Source organism: Rattus norvegicus, chromosome 17, assembly GCF_036323735.1.
Source record: "Rattus norvegicus strain BN/NHsdMcwi chromosome 17, GRCr8, whole genome shotgun sequence".
Lineage (NCBI taxonomy): Eukaryota > Metazoa > Chordata > Mammalia > Rodentia > Muridae > Rattus > Rattus norvegicus.
In genome coordinates this window covers 10,197,343-10,222,992 of record NC_086035.1, presented here as the reverse complement: position 1 = coordinate 10,222,992, position 25,650 = coordinate 10,197,343, and the positions used below count along the sequence as shown (strand labels likewise).

Sequence of the window (25,650 nt, the reverse complement as noted above, 5' to 3'; positions counted from 1 at the left end):
TAAGCCCAAAGCCTCTCTTCCTCAGAAAGTGCCAGAGTCCCATACCTTTCCAGGCATGGTCCCAGGAGATAGAGGAGATGTCCCGGAGGAGCATGGACAGGTGCGGAGTTCTACAAGGCAAGTTCAGGCCCAGAACCATGGGGGACTGGAGGGGAGAATGTGGACATCAGAATTCCCTAGGAGTCCACCACACAGTGAACTCTGCCTCCCAAGGCTCAGATGGGCTTCGTGATAGCTCAGCCCAGACACTCCATGCTTCCTGCCTCTGCTCTCCTTACAGCAGACTCCAGTGCACCTATGCCCTGACAGACAGCCACCACCACCCTCCTGGTTTTAATTCTAAAGTTTTCCTTTTATTCTTCTAGGCATCTTAATCTCTTAATTAAATCAAACTTCTGCTACGTACTTGGCACTGTACTAGGCACCAAGAATGCCAGCCACACAGCCCAGTCTAACTGGGATACACCTCGTAAAGGTAGAGATGGATCGATGGCTTGCCACAGCATATCCTGTCACTCAAGCAAACTTGAGTCTTTGGTGAAGGCTCCCTGGAGGAGACAACAACTAAAATGAGCCTGAAATGAGGAGGAGACTGCTTGGTGGAGAAGGGGGACACCCCGGTTACCCAGAGCAAAGCCAATGGGGGAGGTGGGGACAATAGCAGTCCAATTCAGGAATTAGGAAACAGCAAGAAAGGGTGAGAGAGATGTCTGAGGAGCTGGCCGAGCTGTTGTTGAGAGGCTGAGGCTGAACACCGCAAATGTGGTGCCCCGAAATAATGGGCAATATCTGCAGGCCACCAGAAGCCTTTTGAAGCAGAGTGGTTTTAAGCAGAGATACGAAGGGATGTCCTTTCAGGTTGGGAGTAAGAGGTTGGAAACCCAGAACCCAGGAAAGAGAGTGCAATATCAAGATAGGAGAGGATGTGGCCTGACCTTTGCCGTTGAGGAAAGAGCGTGAGAAAGCAGGCAGCATGAAGAGATGCATCAGAATCAAGTAGATGGGACCACGTGGGCAGAGCATGCAGGAGGGAGACATCTAGGCCAGAGTCTGCGTCTCTGCCTTAAAGGTAGAACTCTCCAGGATACAGAACACAGGACCGGGTGTGGGCAAGTTGGAGGAAGGTCACGGGTTTGGGTACGCTGGGCTCGAGGCACCTGGGTAAAGTCCAGTGGGTGGTCTGTGTTTCATACGGGTTCCCTCCCAGGGAGCACAAACGGCATTTTGCATGGTCTAGCACCCCAGCTGGGAAGGATTTGACCAATGACTTCACCGCAAGACCAGAAGATCTTGAAGTCAAGAAGTCTAGAATGGGCAGGAGTATTAAAGTCAAACCCATTCTCCCGGGCCACCCTTGGTTGGGGGTTCTCTCATGTCTGCACTCCCCACAATCTCCTGGACCGCACTCTAGTTTGAAAGGTCCCTTCTTCCCCTAAACTAAAAACTGCCGGGAGGCAGAGGGTTAATGAAACCTCCTTCCATATCTCGCTAATTGACTGCAAAGCCCAGCTTCTAGACCATTCACTTAGCACTTGTAATTAATTGGGGTTTCTCGCCTGATCTGAGAGATGATTTGATACTGCCTGAAGACAGAATTTTCTCAGCTAGGTTCCTCCAGCAGGAGACATCTCTCATACCCAGCCTCTGCCTGCATGCTAACCCGAGTATAAATGCGGGCTCCAGCCCTTCCTCTTTGTGCGAGCTCAGGCAGGGCATCCCCAGCTCCAAGCATAGAGCTGACAAACATTTTAGGCTCGTTGGTTGCATGGGAGCTGGCACAGCCATTTTAAGTCTCCAGACTCAGAGCCATCCATCCGTTCATCCATCTTGAGGCAGGCCCCAGGGCTCTTCAGCTCTTGGTTACATCAGCTCCCTGATGCACTCACTGGGAGACAAACTTGGCATGACCCCTGTCTGTGCAACGGTCACATTAATACAATGAGCTAGGGAGGAAAAGGGAGCGCCCCTCCCCCACTCGTTAAACACTTGCTTTTTGCCATCCACAAAAGCTGATTGCTTCAAACACAGGACCTAACTTGAAAGCCATCTATGAGACTAGCATTGCCCCCGCATTAGACATGAGAAAGAGAAGCTTCGAAGTTGTGTGACACATGAACAGATGTCTATTTACACCAGCAACAGACCCAAGAAAAGTATTCCTCCCAAGTCCAGCTTGGTGACCAATGAATTTATTGGGGTTATTTCACATGAGTGTGGGCAACCCTTGGGCTGTTGCACCAGTCAGAAGACACCCTCTGCAGGAAAGATGGCACGCTAAAGCTGCATTCTGTCTCTGGGAAACAGTCCCCTCTCTCCCAGCAATTGTTTGATGCTGTGTTGTCTAGGAGAAGGGCTCTGTGGGTCTTGTAGGTTTCATGGCCTTCCTGGTACTTTTTTTGTGAGGAAAATGGCTGTACAGCAGACATAGATGCCTCGGTTGGAACTCAGACACATAAATGTAACAATGTTTAACCACCAAGGTCATGGGAGGGATTGGGTAAAAGAGTGCCTGTAAGTCTGCCACTGTGATGACACATATTTTAAAAGTAACAGTCATGGTTATTAAATGTTATCATTATTACTATATCGACACTGCTGATGGGGGAAAAGAGGCGAAAGAAGAACAAAGAGAGATCAGGAGAATCCATCCCCAGCCATCCGAATAACAAATGGGAAAACTGAATGAAAAACCAAATCTCCTCCATGTCTTTTCATTGTAACAACACAAAGCAGGACGAGAGGATGGTGACAATACCTGTGTCTCCGTCGAGACTCCTTCTTGGATCTTAAAATGATAGCAATGTATAATATTTATTTATCTGCAGCCACGTAACAAACTACCCCCACAACTTAGTGGTTTCAAGCAGGAAACATTCGATTTTCTTTTGGGCCATCCAGAGTGGGTGCCCTAGGACCCACATGGGGAGCTGTCATTAAGTGGCCATCAAGGGAGCAGCCTGGATCGCTGGGAGTGGTACTGCCGGTCTTTAATCCCAGCACTCGGGGAGGCAGAGGCAGAAGGAGCTCTGAGTTCGAGGCCAGCCTGTACTACCTATTGAGTTTGAGGCCTGCCAGGGATACATAGACCTTGTCGGAAGAAAACAAAACAACCACAAAGATTGCGATCTGAGCTATAACCTTTTCTGAAGGCTTGGCTGACCGGATGTGTCTAGATGACATACCTCTACAATGCCTAAGTCGAAGCGTTGACAGTTCTGGCCGTCTGCAGGTCTCCTTACCAGGGAAGCCTCTCCCACACCCTCCCAACGTGACTACCCGTCTCCTCAGGAAAGAATCATCCAAGACCATCAAGTAGAAGCTGAATGTCTTTAAGGCGTTATACAGTGTGTTGTTGGTCCCCGACACCAGCTCTGATTCAGAGTGGGAGATCTGCAGAGCGTGAATCCTAGAAAGGAATATGGCTGGGGGGGTGGGGGCGGGACATGTTGGGGCTACCTACCTGACAGCATGTGCCTCCACCTACCTTACAGATCTTTCTTCCAGGCTTAGTAACTTCCCTTCACTGACCCATTCCTACAGTAAAAGTCTACCCGTTCCCTTCTGCCTTCAGCAGACCTTCCCCGGGAGCCCTTCCTGTTAGGCCCACCCATAGACCTAACATCTGCTCACCTCATGGGAGCTCAGAGTCTGTATGTGCAGAACAATACACAGTCAAGCACCAGGAAAAAACGTCTGGATTTTTTTCCCCCAGGAAGCCTTGTTTGGAACTTAGGAGCCATTCAACACTGAATATAGAATTTCATCTCTTGGGAGTTACATTATAAAAGGCTAAGCCCTGGGATGCCCAGTTAGCCATGATATGTATTAGAATGCCTGGCCCGGGGATATCAGCTTCTCGAAAAGTGATACCTAAGACTCTGGACACTACCAATCTTCATTAGTTATGATGGCCCATGCTTGTAATCCCAGCATTCAGGAACCTGAAGCAGGAAGGTTGTGAGTTCAAGGCTAGCTTAGGCTACATAGTGAGTTCCCAGGTCAGCATGGACTGCATAGCAAAACCCTGCTCCGAACCAATACACAAGCATAAAGGCTATTAATACTGCAAATTATAAACAAATTGGGATTATAAGCCCCCAAGCCTTGAGAGACAGCACTGGGTTCTTGGATCCAATGCTGGCCTCCAGCTCATGCCTGCTACCTCCTCCCTCACACTAGCTGAGCCCCGACTTGGCTCACACAGCTCCAGGCTCCCTGGCTGCCAGCCTTAATCAACAGCTCCAGCCAAGACCTCAAATTGATTTGCCGTCGTTATCTGGGAAACAAGGGTTCTTCTTGACTCGCAGCCAAATTCCATTCTGTGAGAGCAGAGTAGTCACCTCCTTAGTGGGTGTCCAGAGAAAAGTGACAGAGATCTGGAACAAAAAGTCTCCCCCCCCCAGCCACCCAGAAGCCGGGGCCAACCGCAGCTCCATCTCCAGCCCCACTCCTGCCTTCTGCGTGGGCATGGGCAGCCTGCCCAGTATGTCCTCCCGTGGGAGAGTACGCACACCTGTACCTGATCAGATACAGTGTTTCTCTTTATAGTACAACTGAACCGACCTGGGGAAAATTTCCTAAAAACTATAGTGATGTCAGGCCTCAGACCCCCACCATCCTGGCACAATGTGTATGGTGTGCAGCTTGGGCACTGGGACTTCGAGGAGCCCCACAAATGGTTCTGCTAGCAGAAAAGCTGCAGAACTGTATTCCAATGCACATGGTGCTTGCTGCCCCTGGCTGCAGGCCCCTCTGCATTATTCAGTCACTCCAACACGAACACAGAGAACAAGGTCACTGAATAACGTGGAATTGATATTCTAGTCCACAGGCCTGGCGAGGAACAATAAAATGTATAGCATGTCAAATGATGTAAATGTCCAGGATGTCCCATGAGGCCAGAGCCCTCTCACAGGACATCTGAATTACCCACGGACCTGCCCTATGTACTGTTGATGCATGTCTGGCCTGTGCCCAGCTCAGATGCAGACTGAGTCATTAACTCAGACGTCCCATGATTATTCCCACGACAATTCAGATGCACTCCCAGCCCTGACCATTACGCACGGGGTAAGGCTGACGTCCCATGGCAAACCAGAGTCCTGGGTCATGTTTGCCCCGACTGTTCACTCAGCTGGCAAATTCTCCAGGAAGCTAATACTTACTTCCCCACAGTGCTCTCTAGCCATTCTAAACCTTTTATTTCATGCGTATGAGTGTTTTGCCTACATAAATGTCTATGCACTACATGTGTGCAGTGCCCACCAAGACCAGAAAATAAAAGGCATAGGGTCTCCTGGAACTAGAGATACAGACAATGGTTAGCCATGGTGTGGGTGCTGGGAACTGAACCCAAGTCCTCTGCCAGGGCAGCAGGTGCTTTTAGTTGCTGAGCCGTCTCTCCGGCCCCCTCTGTAGCTTCTCGAGGAACACAAACCCTTTGGAGTCCGTGGAGCCCTGCTTTAGACTAAACGCCATTCTTGCGCAGCCTTCTCTACAGAAAACATACTATGTTTTCTAAGGACAGCTACTACTAGTGTCGGCAAGCACAAGAGAGCAGATGGGCTAGACAGATGGAAAAGGCTCCGAGTGAAAAGGTTGTGGGGGCTGGAAGGTCCTTAAAGAGCATCCAGTCCCACCCCTCCTTCTACAGAAAGGCCTGGAGACTTCAGTAAGCCGCTCGACATCACACAGCAAAGGGCAGCAGAGCAAGAAACACTGTCCATGGTCCCTAGGTCAGAGTGGGGACCGTCACTTATCACTTATCCGGTGCATAGCAACCAGCATTTCCCTTCTGAGTCTGCCTCCCCGGTGTCTGCCCATGATTTGGATTAAGCACAGCCTACTGAGCCTGTGGTGGGATGTGTTGGGGGGAGGGAGGGCAGAGGAGGGAGCAAGGCTTAGTGAGGTTTGATCCTATACAGAATCATACAGATATGATAAGGTTCAACATATACCGTACTGTAGGTTTACAGTACTGTACTGGAATACAATTGCCAGCATTACTACTACTGTGCCTTGGGGCATTGCTAAGAAACAGGAGTGGCTGTGAGGAGTGGCCACCTGAGGTGGCCAGCTTGAGATAAAGACACCTACCTATCTGGGAGATAGAGAAGTGCAGTCACCTGCACCTCCATCGACGAGCCTACGCCAAGCCACGCCTCCACCAGGCCACGCCTCCGCTAAGCCACGCCTCTGCCAAAGCCACACCTAGAGAATTGGCGGTCAATCAATTCCTCTTGAACAAAGCCTACCTTTGTCTCCAGGGAATACATCCTAAGACCCCAGTGGGGATCGGAAACCTTAGGTAGTAACTTTGTTTACTTCTGAGTAAACCGAGGCTTGAACACAAGCCTGTGATACTGCCACAGGCAGTCAGATGAGAAGTGTACCATGTGATAACGCAACTCCTGAGAACCAAGAAATGGTTCACACCTGAACGGACACACCAAGCTACTCGGGAGAATGTGCGACTTAGAACCGTCAAGTTGTCCTTTTCTGTTCCGTGTTTCAGACTGTAGTTTACATGAGTAGCTGAATCCCATATTGTAGACGGGCAGACAACTGAGCAGTCTTTTCCTCAAGCCACTTCGAGTTATCTTTTTGCCCCTTTCAAGCTTATTTGCATGATGGGAAGGCCCCTCTGGCTTCTCACACCAGACACCTATCTATCTATGTTAAACCTGCTTTCTATGCCTGGAGGGGTGGCTCAACAGTTAAGAGCACTGTGACTCTTGCCTTTAAAGGCCTGGAGTTCGGTTCCCAGCACCCACTTAGTGGATCACGACTGTCTGTAACATCCATAGCTCCAGTTCTAGGGGCTCCATGGTCCCAGGCACACATGTGATGCACACGAATACATGCAGGCAAAATACTTATATACATAAAATAAATAAATCTTTAAAAAAAAATCTCATCTCCACTGTCTTTGACCCTGATTCCCCTAGTTTTGGGAAGTTTGGAGAATATCATCCTATTACATAAGGTCACTCGCTTCCCACACTGTGGTGAGCAAAACGACATCACATTCCCCAAGGACAGCGACGTCTTAATCCTGAGGCCATGTGACTTCGGTGTTGCCATATCTGCTGCAGGTAAAATGAAGTCACGTAGAGTCTGATCTCAACACAGGGAGGTTACCCTGGATCGTCCAACTGGGTTCAGTGCAAACACCAGTCCTGTTGAAGTTGAAGAGAGGGGAAGAGGGGCGATGCTGTAAGTATCCAGCCCAGCATCTCTGAAGTTAGAAGACACAGAAAAGGCCAAGGGTCGAGTAAGCTGGGAAGTGAGTGAAGCTCTAGGAGCTGGGAACCATCAGTAGGCGGGTCCTTCCATCAGTGTCCAGAGGGAGACAGGCAGACGGCCTTGTCTACACTTTGATTTCCATGCAGTGAGCCTGCCTGATTGCTAACCTCGAGAATGCTAACTGCTAGAGATTGGATATGTATTGTTCCAAGCCGATGAGTTTGTGGCCGCTTGCTAGAGTAGTAATAAGAAACCACGGAGTACATCACGAGGCCCTGTTGTAGGCCTTGGAGAGAATGATTGGCAGGTATCCCATTCCTTCCGGTAGCCTCAGCCAAGCGTAGCAGGCACATGCCTGGTTCAAGCTGGGTGTTGGGAACCTCCTGAATGAACACCACTGGCCACTCTCATAGTCAGCCAGAAGACGAAGATAAATCTTTAAATATGGCTGTATGAGTGATGCTAGCAGAGCCCAGAGGCGGGGCACGAGGGGGACACACCCAGGGGATGTTTCCTAGAGGAGTCAAAAGCTTCAGTCACTCTCTGATGAGCAGAGATGAAAACCAGAAGCAGGCTGCAGTATCTCAGTGACACAGCCCAGCTCTGGCAGGCAGCGGTCCTGGCTTCCATTCCGACCCAGGCAGAGAGCACTGCCTGAGCGAAGGCTGGGAAGGTGTGGGACTCTGGCCACAGGTAGGCACCGGAGTGTGCAAAAGACTGAGGACAGATGCAGGAGTGGCAGCGGCAGGCCACGATCCCCGGGGTGCCAGGGAAATGGGGTGTGGATGTCTGCGAAAGATCCAGCTACTGGGAATTTTAGGCAGAAGAGAGATGGGGGTGTGGGAGTGGCAGGGAGGGACAGGCAGGCAGTGTGGTCAGGCTGAAGCTATGAGGGCACAGGAAGAAAGGGACGCTGTGTGGGCTACAGGCTGGCTTCTTGAGCTCCAGTTTCCAATCTCATAATTGAATGCGAGGTTGAGGAAATTGGCAGCACAGTCAACAACCAAAATGTAATTCAAAACCAAACATGGGATGGGACTGGGGTGGTCTGGCTAGTCTCTCCTGGGTTGTGCCGCGTTGCGTGTCTTCACGGCAGCCTTGGCTTTGAACACACATAACTGTGCATGCTAAGGCTCCAAGAAACACTGCCTGAAACACTGGCTGTGATTCTAGACTCCTCTGTGCTCTGGCCGGCAGTGATTTAATGTATGTGCAAAGCTTCCTGCTCCTGTAGGAGTGTGTAGAACCCTGGGGAGCAAAGCCTTTTAATATTTTCTACCACCGTTTTTCCGCCCGGAAGTATCAAGCTGATCTGTATTTGAATTGGGTTGTTTTTGAATGTTTATTTTTTAAAAAAAAAAAACATAGTTTGAGCTGCTGACTTGAGGTTCATTTAAAAAAAAATTAAATGAGTTTTGACTTTGGGATTAGGACAGAATTTTCGATAGCTTCTGACGTGGCCCTAAGCAAACTTCTTCCGTCTTGGATTATGTGTTTATGATTTATTGTCAGCAAGGGTTTGATTTGAAGTTCTATTTTATATACCTATGTCCTTGGGGGGTCATGCAAAAGTTTCTCTGGTATAAATGGGTCGTGAATGGAAAAGGTGTAGGGAGTCCTTAATTAGAGCATAGTATTGGGAAGAGAGCTAAAGACGACAGTGGACACTGAGGAAGAAGCTCAAAGGACCGACAGGGGCGTCTTAGGGCGGGTTAAGGAAAGAACGGAATGGGGGTTTCTTAGCTGAGCTGGGAGAGCCCTTGCAGAGGTGAAGTATCATAGAGGAAGAGCTGGTTGGAGGGGATGTCTCCATGGAGACACCCAGGAGACACCCAATAGGCAGCTGCTTACCAAGAGCTTCAGGTTGGAAGCAGGAAGTTTAGTGCACCTGATTACCCACAAGCACGAGAGAGAAGAGATCTGGGAACCAGGGAACCAGGTCACTACATGGGGAAATAACGTGATCCCGTGATAGGGAACAAGAAGATGCTCCAAGATCGCATCCTAATTTGTAGGATTTCCAGAGATAAACCAGACAGGGATACAGTGACTACCTCTGCCTTCAGCCCAACTACCGAGGAAACCAAGGAACACACACACACACACACACACACACACACACACACACACACACACACACACCCTGCTTCAGTCCTGCCCCTATGAAATGACAGGGTATTTTCCAGTCCAGGTACAGCCAAGCTCCTGCTCTTACACACCTCTTGGGAGCTTTATTTTCTTCCCTCAGCCACCCTGCTAACTATATTAGGGAGCATTTAACACTGGGCTGCCAAGTCCCCTGGGGACAGGATAATGGGGCTGCCTCCCTGCTCAAGCCTTGCCTCTGGGCCCCATGCCCTCTCTGCTTACTTCCAGCTCTCCTGAACTCCTCACCATTCTCACTGAGGCAATTGGACCTTGGGGAGCCCAGATATGGGCCCCAAATGAGAAACTCAGCTCTGGGAGGGGCTATAAGAACTCTGACAAGGCAACCTGGGACGGCGTCTCTGTCTGGCCTCAACAGAGTGTCCACTTGTCATGTGTGTGATCCAAACAGCACACACAAGCACACACACATACACATGCCACTTCTGGAATATTTGTCAAGGGGCTATGGATACTAGCAGAACACACAAACACCTGTGCACACATGTACACAAACATATGCCACTTTCAGAGGGCACATGGGATTCCCACTGGGTCTGGGACCTATTAGTGTCAAAAGGGCCCTCCCTAGCTTAGGAAAATTTGTGCTTGAACCTCAGACAAACCTTCACTCCCTTCCAGTGTGATGTTAGAAGGCATCCCCAACTTTCTGTAAAATGGGGACCATAGTCTTTTATGACTGTTAATTCTCTCTCTCGAGCTCTCTCTCCCCCCCCCACAAGGTCTCACTATATAGATAGCAACTGGCCTCAAATTCACAGACATCCACCTGCCTCTGCCTCCCCAATGCTAGTACTAAAGGCAGACACCACCACACCTAGAGTACTGGTCAACCTTAAGAACTTGACAAAACTCAATTGCCTAGTATGATGATTGAGCACTGATCTCTATGGGTCTGTGTTGGCTTTTCAAGAGGTTTAACTGAGGAGGGGAGACCCACCCAGAGTGTGAGCAGCAGCATTCTGTGAACTGAAGTCCCAGACTGAATAAAAAGAAGACAACAGGAACAACAACAGTCCTCTTTCACGGCTAAAGACACAACAGGGCTAGGCGCCCTGTACCCCTGTCACCATGCCCCCCAGCCACCATGAGGATGGACTGTGCCCTCAAACTGTGAGCCACAAATGTGCCCTTCCTTCCTCTCTTCTGTAGTCTGAACCAGGTATTTTGTCACAGCATGGAGGAAGCCAAAGACCACGCCCCTCGTGCAGAAAGGATAAAACGATATCATATCTGTAAGACGATCCCCCCCCACACACACACACACAGTGCTTTGTGCACAGAACATTCAAAATAAATTATACACCCGAAGGTTTCAAGCTGCACTCCCTGACAAGGTGAGGTGTACAATCAGGATGCAGCAGTTGCCCTGGAAACACAGAATTCTCTGCACAGTGGGGCAGTGGATGCCGTGGGGACTGGGCTCACCTCTCTGCTTCCCCTTAGGCTGGTTTTGTCCCTTCAGGGGTTGGAACTAATTCATAAAATCCTCTTCCTGCTTAGTTACTGCTAATCCCCTGAGAACTTCCTAGGACAGATCTGTGACTTGGGCCCATGAATCAGGGGACCTTGAATGAGTCTTCTGTTTGCATCCGCACGCCAAATTGCAATCAGGATAATATGGGGAGAAGATGGGAATATGCTCCCCCATAACCAAGGTGCTGGGCATGGCCAAGCCTGCACACGGCCCCATCCTCCCACTGTTGGGGCGATTACACACCATGTGAGCTGGTTCTTCGAGCCAGATGTCCTTTTATACCTCCACAACGATTTTTCTAACCATTGGGTTCAGGTTACCTATAGTTTCATTATCTCGGAGCCAAAGCAGACCCGGACTATGGAATCCTCTGAGCTCTTCTGGGGGACAACCACTGAGTTTACTGGCCAACTACTTTCCCTTCTAGATCCAGGACTCCAGTGTCATGGGATGAGGGGCTACCTCTCTCCTGCATACCTAGTCCGTGTATTTTCTACCCGCTCTGACTCCGAGATGATTGTGTGAGCCAGGTCCAACCCCAAGAGGGCCACATTTCCTTAGCCATAGTGATTGGCTCAGGCATGATCACGTGATCCTGGTATGGCCAATGAAAACTCTCCCTAGGACTGTTGCTGAAACTATGGAGGTAAAGAAGCTCTCTCTCTTGGGGTTGGGGATTTAGCTCAGTGGTAGAGCTCTTGCCTAGCAAGCACAAGGCCCTGGGTTCGGTCCCCAGCAAAGAAGAAGCTCTCTCTTTCTGATAGCTGTGACAGTCAAATGCCTGTCTGGAGATGTTGGTGGTCTTGTGAGAACCTTTGTGGAAGGAAGCTCACAAACAGAGAGCAGAGCGTGTTGCTCCTCTGAGCCTTGGGCATCATAAAATCTGCCTTCATTGCCTTCATTCAGAGGACATTGCACACCAGGCCCACCGTAGGAGCGCGTCCTGAGAGAGATGGCACTCATTTGGAGCACTGGACTCAGAGTCTGGCCGAGTGGAGCAGGGAGCATAGCTGCACTCCAGCATGTTTAGCTTTGGGCAAGTCCCATCCAGGCAAGAGAGGAGACCCTGGACCTTCCTTGTTGGGCTGTGCTATTCCCTCTTCTCCATCCTGTAAGCTTAAAAAACCCAACTTTGGTTCTCCCTCCCTGCAATCTTAAAAAACCCAACTTTGGTTCTCCCTCCCTGCAATCTTCCCTGTGTCCTTGCCCCCAAAGTGATAACATAAATCCTTCTCCACTTACAATGGAGTTCTTCCTAAAAAAAAAATAATAACATCATATATTGAAAATATCTAAGGTTTGGGGGGCCAGCAATATGGTTCAGCAAGTAAAGGTGCTTGCCACCAAACCTGATGGCCTGGATTTGATCCAGACTCTCACAGGTTGTCCTCTGACTTCCACACACACTAAACAAGCAAATGAATTCTTAGCAAAGACCAAGAGTGTATTGACGAGCTCTCTGTAGGTGAAAATGCAAAGTAAAAGAATCAATAAAAAAAATTTTTAAAAATGTATTAATGCACTTAACCTACCTGGTATCCAAAGTCAGCATCGTTTCAGCTGCGGAGAGCAAGCCTTCACCATGACCATCCAGAAACTGGCTGGACCTGTAGCTCACTGCGCTGCCCAGCCTCACAAGGGAGCTCCGTAACGCACAGCATCAACCTGGAAAGATCGCTCTGAGTGCGGTGCCTCTCAGGAGGTGATGCCTCCATACGACCATAAAGTTTAAAAAGCTAAATGTTCTACAGGCTTGAGCGCTTACTCTGTGCCAGGCTTTTGTGGGGTGGTATTTAATCTGCACAGTAACTCTGAAAGGGAGAGGCCGGATTATTGCTCGCCTGAGGGCAAGCATAAGCAGCTTAACTATGTGATGAGCCTACCCAGCGTCACTCTCCACCCTTACAACTGTTCACCATGCTTCATTTTCCTCTTTGACGCTGTGACCAAGTATCTGACGTAAAGCAACTGACAGAAGGTAGGGGTCATTCGGGCTGACAGTTTGAGGCTGTGGTCCATGATGGTGGTGGGGGGGTCAAGTGACAAACAAAATACGAGGCAGCCAGACACACTGCGTTCGCTGCCAGGAAGCAGCAAGAGATGAGACCTGGTACCGTACTGGATTTCTCCCTTTCAAAAAGTTGTCTGTTTTGTATCTATGTGTCTGTGTACCGCGCGCGTGTGGGCCTGGTGACCACAGAGGCTAGAAGAAGGCTTTAGATCCCTCTGGAACTGAAGTTACCAACAGTTGTGAGCTGCCATGTGGATGCTGGAAATTGAACCAAGGTCCTCTGAAAGAGCAGCCTGTGCCCTTAATGGCTGAGCCCTCTCCCCAGTGCCCTCCCCCATTCTCCTTTAAGTCACTGTCATGTCCCAACCCTTGGGATGGTGCCACTCAGATTCAGGGTGAGTTTCCTTCCTCATTCAAACCTCTCTGGAAAATCCCTCAAACACATCCAAAGACAAGCCTCTAGTTCCTGACAGTCAAGATTACCCATTTTACCCCAACAAGGCTGTGAACTCAAGGCTAGAGAAATGGCTCAGCAGTTAACAGCACTTGATGCTTGTATAGAAGACCCAAGTTCAGCTCCCAGCATCTCTGTTGGGCGGCTCACAAGCCACCTGTCACTCCAGCTCCAGTGGATCCAACACCCTCTACTGACCTGTGTGGTAACCCCCTTTGAACACATCCATACCCACACATATACATAAATGAAAACAAATCTTTTAAAAAGATCCCCGAGTCTCTGGATCTTGTTCATCTTGCCATCCTGATTCTCCACTCAGTTCACCATCTTTAAAACACTCTGAAGTGCCCACGTACATTCTGAACCCAAGACAAGCCCCAAAACACATCCTTTTGTTGGTCCCACCCCTTTATCAGCAGCTCCTCTGTGCCTGTGGATCCTGGCAGAGCATGGTGGGCTGAATTCTAATCTCCCCAGAGTCCGACAGTAAAAAGAGGAGGTACTGAGGCATAAGGGCTTGGGGGAGAGGGGTATCCGGGTGAGGAGCCAGCTTCTGTCTGCAGCTTTGGAAGTAGCTGACAGACACATCATTAAGTGATCAAAGCAGAGACAAAACCTACTACAAATGAAAGAGAGATGAAAGGGAAGCCAGTCCTATCTGTTTGCATCTGCATAAACATGGCTGGGAAGACTCACAGGAAGCTGACAGAAGGATTTGTCTGTGGGGGTGGGGTGAGAACAGCAGACGGGCGGCAGATGCAGGGGTCAGATTCTTATTCTATATTATTTTGTATTGTTTTGATGGTTGAACCCTAAAAGTGTCACTATTTGCTTACAACAAAGGAATCAAATGTTTAAATAGCTGAAGGGAGAGAGCCCCACTGCTCTCCTACTGGGGTCCCACAAAGATATGGAGCCACATTTAATGTGAAATAGCTGAACTTGTCACATGCCCTGTGATACACAGGGCGTAATGCCACCCCTCATCCTAGGTGTGCGGTTTTCCAGCAGTCACACCCTTACGGTGCCAACCAGCCATCGCCGTTGTCTTCCCCAGGCCCTGGCCACCACCATGCTACTTCCTGTCTGTGTAAAAGCCTCTCGTGTAGCCACTTCTTATAAGCCGAACCCTGTGACGACTAGACTTGCCTCACCAAGCGCATTGTCCTCAAGTTTCGCCCGTGTAGCAGACCGTGTCAAATTTTCACTTTTAAAGAAGGAATAATATTTTACTCTAAGTGAGATCCACACATCTGTCAGTGGGTATCTGAAAGGATCCCATGTTTTAACTGCAATGAATAAAAACCACCATGAACATTGTACAAGCCTCTGTTTTAAAATTGGGGGTGGGGGGCATATGCCCCCCAAAAGTAGGTTGCTTCATCATACGGTAACTCTGTTGTTAATGTTTTTAAGGAAGCTCCATCCCGTTTCCCCCAATTAGATGTTGGTGACTATTGAACTACACCAGCACAAAATAATCAGTATTTTCAGAGTAATACCGCTGAAGACAGAGACGGGGGAGAGCTGGGCTACAGCTGTGTTCAGCTTTTTCTTTGTGTTATATAAAGTAATGCTTTGTAATTAGCCTCACAGTAGATATGATCAAATGTGAATGCTTTTAAATCCTGGTGGCCAAGAAAGACGCCCGAAGGCCAGACGGGCTCACAGGCTGCTGGTCGCTGGCCCAGACTGCACCAGATCTCTCTTGTCAATACTTTTTCCATTATTATAATGAAATGCCTGAGGCTAGGTATTGTGTAAAGAGACGGTTTATTTAGCTCCAAGTTTGGAGGTGGAAAGTCCAACATTGGGCAGCTTCATCAATTTAGCCTCTAATGAGGGCCTTGGCTGAGTCACCTCAGAATACTGGGAACTCATACATAACAGTCACATGGTAGGACAAGAAGCAGAGTGGAGGAGGGCACCAGTAACCACGCCTCCTGAAGACCACACCTCCTGAAGACCACACCTCCTGAAGACCACACCTCCTCCCAACGCTGCCTCTGTGGTCCTGATCAACTCAATGGAGCACAATGTCTGCCCTGTGGCCTAGTCCTCAGCCTCGCTCTTCACTCCCAGGAAATTAACACACTGTGGGGAAATTCAAAAGAGATATGCTCACCAGAACCAATTCAGAGGCTGGCAAAAGTAGATGCTAAGAGTTATGTAGTAAATGGATACGAGGGCAACAGAGGGAATGAATGATTTAAAACTGAACCGGGATCTGTGCGGGCCTCCCAGTTCACAGTCTCCAAATTAGAGCCCAGACAATATCGTCTTCTGAGGGTCACTGAGCAAAAGACCTGCTATCGATTTTTTTTTGGTTTTTTTTTTTTTTTTTAGAAACTTGGGTCCAGAAGTCATAGGCCAAAAGAAGGGCCTTTGGGAAACTGGCAGCTGACGATGCCACAACCGGAAAGGCTTTTTCCTCAGATCAAAACCCTCAGGTCTCTGCCCCAGGTAAAGGCAAAAAGACAAACCCAGACCTTGGGGGTTCCTGACCTTTTTGTGCAGAGAAACGTGTTTCCAGGGCAACCATCACCTCCTAATCAGACTCTCCAATTGTCCAAGAAGAGCAGCTTAAAATATTCTCGTGTTAATACCCGAGCAAACGGTGCGCCGGGCTTCCGGCCAGGTGCTCTTTACAACGTGCCCTCAACTTAATTCTCGCAGCCAGAACCTGCTCTGCGCTTCAGGTAAACATGCTCACAGAATGCTGGCGCTCAGTGGCCGCAGAAGACTCAGCCCCAAAGTCACACAAAATCCATACCATTTTGTCCACGACCCCCAATACATTTTTCTTCCATTTATCCGGAAGCTGGAGCCCCGGAAACGTGGCCGGAACACTGTGCTGGGTCTTTTGTGACAGCCACACAAACGAGGTATGCATGTGGGCACGTGAGCCACAGCCCTGAACTAGATCATATTGTGGGGATACCCACCAGACCAGAAGCAGGCTGTCAGTGAAGGGCAGCAGTCTCTCCACAGGAGTGGAGACTATGCCCTGTCCAAGGTGCAGGGGGTTGAAAGCTTTATAGAGCCGAAAAATGGAACTTTTGAGGTGGAAAATTCCATCTGCAGATCTATTTTCTGCATTCCCAAGGTCGTAAATAAATTCTAATGGGGGTTCTTACCAACGTGTTGACTACCCATCCCCTAACTGCCTGCAGATGCTATCAGCCAGTCAACTTGCCTGTCAGGAGTTTCTCTGCTTTTCTGAGGGTCTTAGGTCATTAACCCTTCACTGGCACACCAACCTCATGCTCCACACCCCCCACCCCCAACCCTCTGGAAGGGTGGCAGAGCCATCCCACTGATGAAGGAGGGAGCTGTCTTTGATTAGATTTTTCGCTCTTTGGTTTCCATTTTTTTCCTGTGTGTGTGTGTGTGTGTGTGTGTGTGTGTGTGTGTGTGTGTGTGCATGCCTGCTCATAATTTCAGTCTCTTGGGAAATCTCTTGAGCTTTCTATCAAGAGGGGTTAGGTTCAGGCCCTGGGTTCGGTCCCCAGCTCCAAAAGAAAAAAAAAAAAAAAAAAAAAGAGGGGTTAGCGTCTAGGGAAGGCCTCGGTCTGGCTCAGTGAGTATCTTCCAATTTGGTTTAGCCTGGTACTGCTAACCAGTTTCGGTTGGTTGGTTGCTCTGTTTCAGTCTTGTTTACACCCCATTCTTCTAGTGTTACCCTGCTGGTGGGATGTGGGCCTCCATTCACAAAGGGAGACTGCCTGAAGTGAGGCCAACTCAGAAGACTCAGAGACAAGAGACGGGTGGGGAGGGAGGGGAATCTTCAGGACAAGCTGTTAATCTGACTTACAGGGATAATCGAAGTCATTTCCTGGATCCATCCATCCCTGCAAGGTATTTTCCTGAGGACATGAACAAATGGCTTTCTCTCACTGCCTAAATTATTTTGAGTTGAAGTTTTTAAAGTATTTGTCTTAATCCTTTGAGGACTTAAAACGTCTTTGGGTCATCTTCACCCCACTGCTCTTCCCCCTAACTCCTTCCAGACCCACTCCCAACTTCTTATCCATCTCTTCCGCTCATGTACTCTTTTTTTTTTTTTTCTTTTTCTCGTTTTGGTTGGAGACTAAGCGTATCCTCTCCCACCGAGGCCTGACAAAGCAGCCCAGCTAGGGGGAAGGGATCCAAAGGCAGACAACAGAGTCAGAGACAGCTCCCACTCCAATTGTTAGGGGGTTCACATGAAGACCAAGCTGCACATCTATTACAACTGTGTAGGGGGCCTAGGTCCAGCCCATGCGTGCTCTTTGGTTGGTGGTTCAGTCTCTGTGAGCACCCATGGGCCCATTTAGTTGATTCTGTAGATCTTGTGGTGTCTTTGACCCCTCCAGCTCTCTCGGTCCTTTTACCCACTCTTCCACAAGACTCTCCAAGCTCCACCTAATGTTTGGCCGTGGGTCTCTGCATCTGTTCCCATCCGCTTCCGGATGAAGCCTTTAAGAGGACAGTTATGCTAGGCTCATGTCTGCAAGCACAGTAGAGTATCATTAATAGTGTCACGGGTTGGCTCTCTCCCAGGAGGTGGGTCTCAAGCTGGGCCATTTATTGTTTGGCCATTCCCTCAATTTCTGCTCCATCTTTAGCCCTGTGCATCTTGTAGGTAGGACAAATTTTGAAGGTTTTGTGGGTGGGTTGATGTCCCCCTCCTTCCACTGGAAGTCCCACCTGGCTATAGGAGGTGGCCACAACAGTTTCCATATCCCCAGATGCTAGCAGTCTCAGCTAGGGTCACCCCCCACAGACTCCTGGGAGTGGTGGTGTCCTTTGATTTACAGAGGCTTTTCAGTTTCATGGGGTCCCACTTATAATTGTTTACCTTAGTGGCTGAGCCATCGGTGTTCTGTTCAGGCAGCTGTCTCCTGTGCCAGTGTGTTCAAGGCTATTCCCCACTTCCTCTTCTCTAGCATGTTTAGTGTATTCCATTTATGTTGAGGTCTTTGATCCACATGGACTTGAGTGTTGTGCAGGATGAGACATATAGACCTACTTGAATTCTTCTGCATGCAGACATCCAGTGAGACCAGCACCATTTGTTGAAGATGCTTTCTTTTTTCCATTGTATGATTTTGCTTTCCTTGTCAAAAATCAAGTGACTGTAGATATATGGGTTTACTTCTGGATCTTTGAGTCTATTCCATTGAACCACCTTTCTCTTTTTATGCTAATACCATGTGTTTCTTATTGCTATTGCTCTGTAATACAGCTTGAAATCAGGGACGGTGAAACCCCCAGAAGTTCTTTTATTTTTTTCTTTTTTTTTCTTTTTTTTTTTCCCAGAGCTGAGGACCGAACCCAGGGCCTTGCGCTTATTAGACAAGCGCTCTACCACTGAGCTAAATCCCCAACCCCCAGAAGTTCTTTTATTGTACAGGATTGCTTTGGCTATCCTGGGATTTTTGTTTTTCCATATGAAGTTGAGAATTGCTCGTCGAAAATCTATAAAGAATTGTGTTGGAATTTTGATGGGAATTGCATTGAATCTGTAGGTTGCTTTTGCTAAGATGGCCATTTTTTTTTACTATGTTTATCTTACCTATCCATGAGCATGGGAGATCTCTCCCTCTTCTGATATCTTCTTCAGTTTCTTTCTTCAGAGACTTGAAGTTCTTGTCAAACAGGTCTTTCACTGGCTTGGTTAGAGTTACACCAAGATATTTTATGCTACTTGTGGCTATTGTGAAGGGTGTTGCTTCCCTAATTCTTTCTCAGCCTGTTTATCATTTGTGTAAAGGAGGGCTACAGATTTTTAGAGTTAATTTTGAATCCAGCCACTTTGTTGAAGGTGTTTATCAGCTGTGGGAGTTCTCTAGTGGAATTCTTAGGCTCATAGTATCAACTCATCTGTGAAAAGCGATATTTTGTTTTCTTCCTTTCCAATTTGTATCCCCTCCATCCCCTTTCCAAATTGTATCCCCTCGATCCCCTTCAGTTGTCTTACTGCTTTAGATATATATACCGAATAGATAGGGAGACAGTGGGCAGCCTTGTCTTGTTTGATTTTAGTGGAATTGCTTTAAGTTTCCATTTGATCTGATGTTGGCTATTGGCTTGCCGGATATTGCTTTTGTTACATTTAGGTAGGTGCCTCATATCCCTGATCCCTCCAAGACTTTTAACATGAAAGGATGCCAGACTGCGTCAAAGGCTTTTTCAGCATCTAGTAAGATGATCGTGTGGGGCTTTTATTTCTTTTCAGTTTGTTTCTGTGGTGGATTACACTGACGGATTTCCGTATGTGGAGCCATCCCTGCGTCCCTGGGATGAAGTCTACTTGATCATGGTGGATGATGTTTTTGATGTGTTCTTGGATTCAGTTTGTAAGTATTTTGCGGGGTATTTTTGCATCAATGCTCATAAGGGAAATCGGTCTGAAATTCTCTCTTTGTAGATTCTGTGTGGTTTAGGTACCAGGGTGACTGTGGTCTCACAGAGTGCTGAACGCAATGATCCTCCATTTCTATTTGTGGAATGGTTTGAGGGGTGTTGATATTAGCTCTTCTTTGAAACTCTGGTAGAATTCTGCCCTAAAACCATCTGGCCCTGGAGTTACTTAGTTAGTTAATTTGTTTGTTTGTTTGTTTGTTTTGGTTGAGAGATTTTAATGACTGCTTCTATTTCCTTAGGGATTATAGAAATATTTAAATTGTTTAGCTGATTTTGATTTAACTTTGGCGAGTGATATCAAGAAAATTGTCCATTTCATTTAGATTTTCCAGTTTTGTGGACTACAGGCTTTTGAAGTAAGATCTAATGATTCTTTGGATTTCCTCAGTATCTGTTGTTATGACTCCTTTTATTTCTGATTTTATTTATCTGAATACTGCCTCTGTGCCTTTTAGTTGGTTTGGCTAAGGGTTTGTCTATCTTGTTGATTTTCTCAAAGAACCAGCTGTTGGTTTTGTTGAGTTCTTGTATTTTTCTCTTTATTTCAAATTGATTGATTTCAGCCCTGAGTTTGATTACTTTCTGCCTTTTATTGCTCTTGGGTGTGTTTGTTTCTTTCTAGAACTTTCAGGTGTGCTGTTACATTGCTGGTATGAGAACTGTCTAATTTCTTTATGAAGGCACATAGTGCCATAAACTTTCCTCTTAGCACTGCTTTCATTGTGTCCCATAAGTTTGGGCATTTTGTACCTTCATTTTCACTGAATTCTAGAAAGTCTTTAATTTCTTTATTTCTTCCTTGACCCAGTGATCACTGAATAGTTGTTCAGTTTCCATGAGTTTTCCATGAGGCTTTCTGTCGTTTCTGTTGTTCTTGAAATCCAGCTTGAAAATCATCCATGATGGTCTGAAACAATACAAGGGGTTATTCCAATGTTATTGTGCCTATTAAGATTTTCTTTGTGACTGACTACATGGCAACCTATGGGAAGGTTCCATGAGATGCTGAGAAGAAGAGACATTCTTTTGTATTTGGGTGAAATGTTCTGTAGATATCTGTTAGGTCCATTTGATTCATAACCTCAGCTAGTTTCATTATTTCTCTGTTTAGTTTCTGTCTCAATGACCTGTCCATTAGTGAAAGTGGGGTATTAAAGTCTCCCACTAATAATGTATGGGGTTCAATGTGTAATTTAAGTTTTAATAATGTTTCTTTTACTAATGAAGGTGCCCTTGCATTTGGGGCATAGATGTTCAGAATTGAAAATCATTTTAGTGGATATTTTTCCTTTGATGAACATGAAGTGTCCTTCTCCATCGCTTTTGATTAATTTTGGTTGAAATTCTGTTTTATTAGATATGATAATGGCTGTTCTAGTTTGCTTTTTGGGTCCATTTGCTTGGAAACCTTTTTCTAGCCATTTACTCTGAGGCAATGTCTATCTTTGCTGCTGAGGTATGTTTCTTGTATGCAGCAGAGTGATGGATCCTGTTTTTGCATCCATTCTGTTAGCCTGTATCTTTTTACTGGGGAATTGAGTCTATTGATGCTGAGTGATATTAATGACTAATGATTGTTAATTCCTATTATTTTTATAATGGTAGTGTGTTTAGTGGTAGTGTGTGTGTGTGTGTGTGTGTGTGTGTGTGTGCGTGCGCGCGCACGTGCGTGTGTGTGGCATAGGTAATGAAGAAGCCAGATTTGTGAAGGGGGCAATAAGAACCATTCAACTGGCTGGCTAATTTTTAAACAGTGAGCATAACTAACCAGCAATGGCAGGCCAAATAGAAAAGCAGACGGCTCCCCTGCTGGCTCTAGGGGCTCTCATCTCAGAAGCATGAGGCATCACTGGAAATATATGAAATGAATACTTGGTAGATATTTCCACTCCAGATCCTTCTAACCTTATGAACCTACATAAATGGGCCTCCTTCCCTGCTGAAGACTAGCCCTCTTGTCATGTCTCCTGCTGCAAAATGTTATTTCTCTTCCTGGCCACCAGGCCAAAGCTATGGTTCAAATATGGCATATATATGGATATATGGATATCATGGGTTAAAATTGGATTTCCCCCATGGCAGTGCAGTGCAGGGAGGTGGGGCTTGAAGAGAGATGTTTAGTTCTAGTAGGCACCACCCCATGGGTGGGTGACTGCTGTCTCTCAAGAGAGACATCTCACATTCATGGAATTGAATGTTCCCTCCCGAGCACATGGATTCAACACAAGTGTGATTCCTCCTCTCGCCTCCTCTCTCCCCCATGAGGCAGTCACCTGTGAGAGTCTAAGGCCATGCTCTTGGACCTCCCAGTACCTAGAAGCAGGAGCCAAGCTCACTTCTTTTTGTGTTCCCAGTCTCGGGTATCTCAACAAAGCAACAGAAAACAGACTAAGCCAATGACAAGGAAATAAAATAGCCATGACCTACAGACACATTGGATTTGATAGGAGAAGGGACCGCAGCTCCAAAGAGCTGCAGTGTGTGGTCAATGCATGCTCAGGGTGTGGTCAATGCATGCTATAAGGAACACGAAACTGGGTTCTGAGGAGAGAACCCAGGAGATGACAGATATGTACTATACAAGACCAGAGTCCCGCTCCCCACACATACACACCAGCAGCCAGCATTGCGTGTGGGATCCAAACAGCATCCACTCCCCAAAACTTCCAGCTTTCAGGAGAACATACTTGGAAGTTCAGAGAGGGCCTTCTCTCCAGGCAGAGCAGGCAGAATGCAATGTCGTTGTGGGACTATCACAGCAGCAGGGAAGAAAGGAAGGCCCGGAAGTACAGATGATGTCTGTCTTGGTACACTCAGAATTCTGTAATAAAATAACAGTTGTCCCTGCTGTTTGCCCAGGGTGGGAGGGTCCAGGACCCCCATGGATGCCAATCTAGCACAGTCAGGCCTCACATACTCGGTGGCTTGGGCATTTATGTGTGACCTACACGCCTCTCCCTGAGTGCTGTAAATCCTCTGTAGATGACCTGAAACCCCTGACAGACGCCATGAAATGGCCTGTAACAGTTATACCCCATTATTTAGGGGGTAATGACAAGAAAAGCCTGCACATGTTCAGCACAAACAAAAACTTCTATTTTAACTGATCATTGGTAAAATCCACTTCCGTAGAACTCACAGATACGTACGTGGTAATCTGGAGACCACTGGGTGGGACCATGGGCCCAGGGGCCCCCTGTGAACTAGGCCAAGACCACAGCTCAGGTTTTCACTCCCTTAGCAGATCCACTGTGGGGCTTTGAGCTGTCCACTCCCTGGTTACCTGAATCACTGTGGAAAGGGATGGGAGAACGGCTTGGATGGAATCCCCAGCAACCAGATTTGAGCTCAGTGTGAAGAACGGCAATCCTCTACCCGCCACGCTGCTAGATGCAGTCTGAATTTCTCCGGATGGGAGAAGGGAGAGATTCAGAGTACAGAGAAGCCCCTCACCAGCCTCAGGCTCTAGGATCCTTCAGATCCAAGGATCGTAGAACCATAGGGAATTTACTCTCCCTCCATTAACCTTAGCTTCTCCAACCCTAAAAATGGCAGAGAGAGAGAGAGAGAGAGAGAGAGAGAGAGAGAGAGAGAGAGAGAGACCTGTGACTTTTGCTTCCGGAAGAAGGCATTGCTCACAGGAGCCCGGGCAGACACAGGCGTTATTATGCAGGAGCCGTGGTGCTAATTAGCCTCGCTGCGGATGCAACAGAAATTCACAGTGCAGCAACCAGGCCTGCTGAAGGGGACAAGGCTGGGACATCTCATTTTGACAAATGGCTTTTGTTTACCCACGACTGTCAAACAGTCCACGATGTGTGGCTAATCACCTAAAAATAACAGCACATATGTTCCCTCTGAGGAGTGTTCCTTGTTAACAAGCACAGTGGCCATAGGGTGCCGGGGGATGGGGTGAGGACAGTCTGCGCTCCTCTGAGACAAACACGGGGACCCTCCTCTCAAAGGCTCTAGTATCTATCTTCCTGCTTCTCACATCCATCTGGTACCCAGCCCCATCAGTACCGCACACAAACCCATCCTCCCTTCTGTCTCCCTATCCCTGAACCCCAGCCACTGTCCTGAGCCAAGCCTCCTCATGAGGTGCCAGGGCTGTCACCATCAATTCCCCTCGCAGCTCTTCAAACCCTCTCTCCCACACAGGACCTTTCTAACAGAGATCTACTGTGTCAGTTCCCTGCTCAGAAGCCCCACGGCTCCCTGTTCTTAAAGCTAGACCAATCTCATTTTCCATAGCACATTAGAAGAACTGGCCCTCCTCAGTGTCCCATGGAGGCTTAGCACACCAGACTGTTGAAGTCTGTGTGAGCCGCACATCTGTCTGTGGACCTCCCCGGTATCCTCAGACAGGCGGTAGGCTCTTGATGACATTCGTCCTAACAACCAACTGTAGCAAGGACATGACCACAGCGGTGGTGGTTTGAACAGGCTTGACCCATGGGAAGTGCTGCTATTAGGAGGTGTGGCCTTGTTGGAGAAGTGTGTCACTGTGTAGGGGGCTTTGAGGACTCCTAGAGTTCATGCTCCGCCCGGTGTGGAAGAGTCGGTCTTCTGGTTGCCTTCAGAACAAGATGTAGAACTCTCAGCTCCTCCCAGCACTGTGTCTGCCTGCATGCCACCATGCTTCCAGCCATGATGCGAGTTGCCTTGGTCATGTGGTGTCTCTTCACAGCAGTGGAAACCCCAAGACTACAGCTAAAGCCACTCCACATCCCCTCCTGCTGCCTCACGAGCATCTCTCAACATTGACACGTACGCAGGAGTCTCTCCTTGTAATCTTCCCCAGCCGCTCAAGCCCAAAGCCCTGGAGTCCCGCTTGAGCCGACCCACAGCTGACCTGTTAACACACGGGCTCAGCTCTGTCTTCAAACCATGCCAAGACTCCTTCCCTGACGGTGATGCTTCCGTTCCTGATCTGCAACGTTACAAGGCAGGCTTCTGTCTTTGCTTGCGGACCTGTCCATAGCAAGTTCCCAGAGGATATCTGCGAAACTGATCACATCCCTTCCAACTGGTCTCAAACCTTCCAGTGGCTTCCATTTCAGAGCAAAGCCACCATTGTTGACCAACATATCCTCAGTCCTCCTGCACACCCTAGCACCTGGTAGGGTTTTTTTAAATATTATTTATTTAATGTATGTGAGCACACTGTCGCTGTCTTCAGACACACCAGAACAGGGCATCGGATCTCATTACAGATGGTTGTGAGCCACCATGTGGTTGCTGGGAATTGAACTCAGGAAAGTCTCAAAACTAGGAAGAAACTAAATATCAGGATGCCTGGCTAAATTTATGTAAAGAGATATGAGCTGACACAGAAAGACAAATGTCACATTTATTTGTGGCATCTGAAAATGTCAAAGAAAGAAAGAAGAAAGGAAGAAAGGAAAGAAGGAAGAAAGGGAAGCAGTAAAATCTTATAATTTGTCAGGGGTAAGCCCTGTACTTACTCCCTTAATCCTTGCACTCGGAGGCAGAGGCAGGTGACTCTCAAGGCCAGCCTGACCTACAGAGCAATTTCTAGGACAGCCAGGGAGAGGTCTTCCCACTATCATTACCCCAACACATACAACTCAACTCCTCCACAGACATGCCTGCCTCCTGAGCGGGTCGAGATCGCACTGTCTTCCTTAGGGTTTTGTGGCCGTGAAGAGACACGCCATGACGAACACAGTTCTTATAAAGGAAAAGAGTTAACTGAGGCTGGCTTGTGGTTTCAGAGGTTCAGCCCATTATCGCAACAGTGGGAAGCATGGCGGCATGCAGGCGGGCATGGTGCTGGAGAAGGAGGTGAGAGTCCTCTATAACTTGATCTGCAAGCAGCAGGAGACTGTACATTACCCTGGGTGGAGCTTGAGCATAGGAGAC

The 25,650-nt window shown here is 47.9% G+C and overlaps 2 long non-coding RNA genes across 4 annotated transcripts in view; one reads left to right on the top strand and one right to left on the bottom strand.

The window, feature by feature from the left end:
- The window catches only part of Lnc012 (long non-coding RNA 012), a 33,177-nt gene extending 20,074 nt beyond the window's left edge, over positions 1-13,103 (bottom strand). The window contains 1 exon segment of the long non-coding RNA NR_126570.2: positions 12,421-13,103. This is a non-coding gene — a long non-coding RNA (long non-coding RNA 012).
- Positions 7,620-25,650, top strand: part of LOC120097924 (uncharacterized) — a 30,036-nt gene continuing 12,005 nt past the window's right edge. Inside the window, exons 1-2 of one of the 3 annotated variants that reach the window (XR_005495848.2) lie at positions 7,793-7,938; positions 19,577-19,697. This is a non-coding gene — a long non-coding RNA (uncharacterized LOC120097924). Of the gene's footprint in view, positions 7,939-15,702; positions 15,820-19,576; positions 19,698-25,650 lie in introns of all 3 variants that reach the window. The other 2 variants (XR_010059088.1, XR_005495847.2) reach the window with 2 other exon arrangements.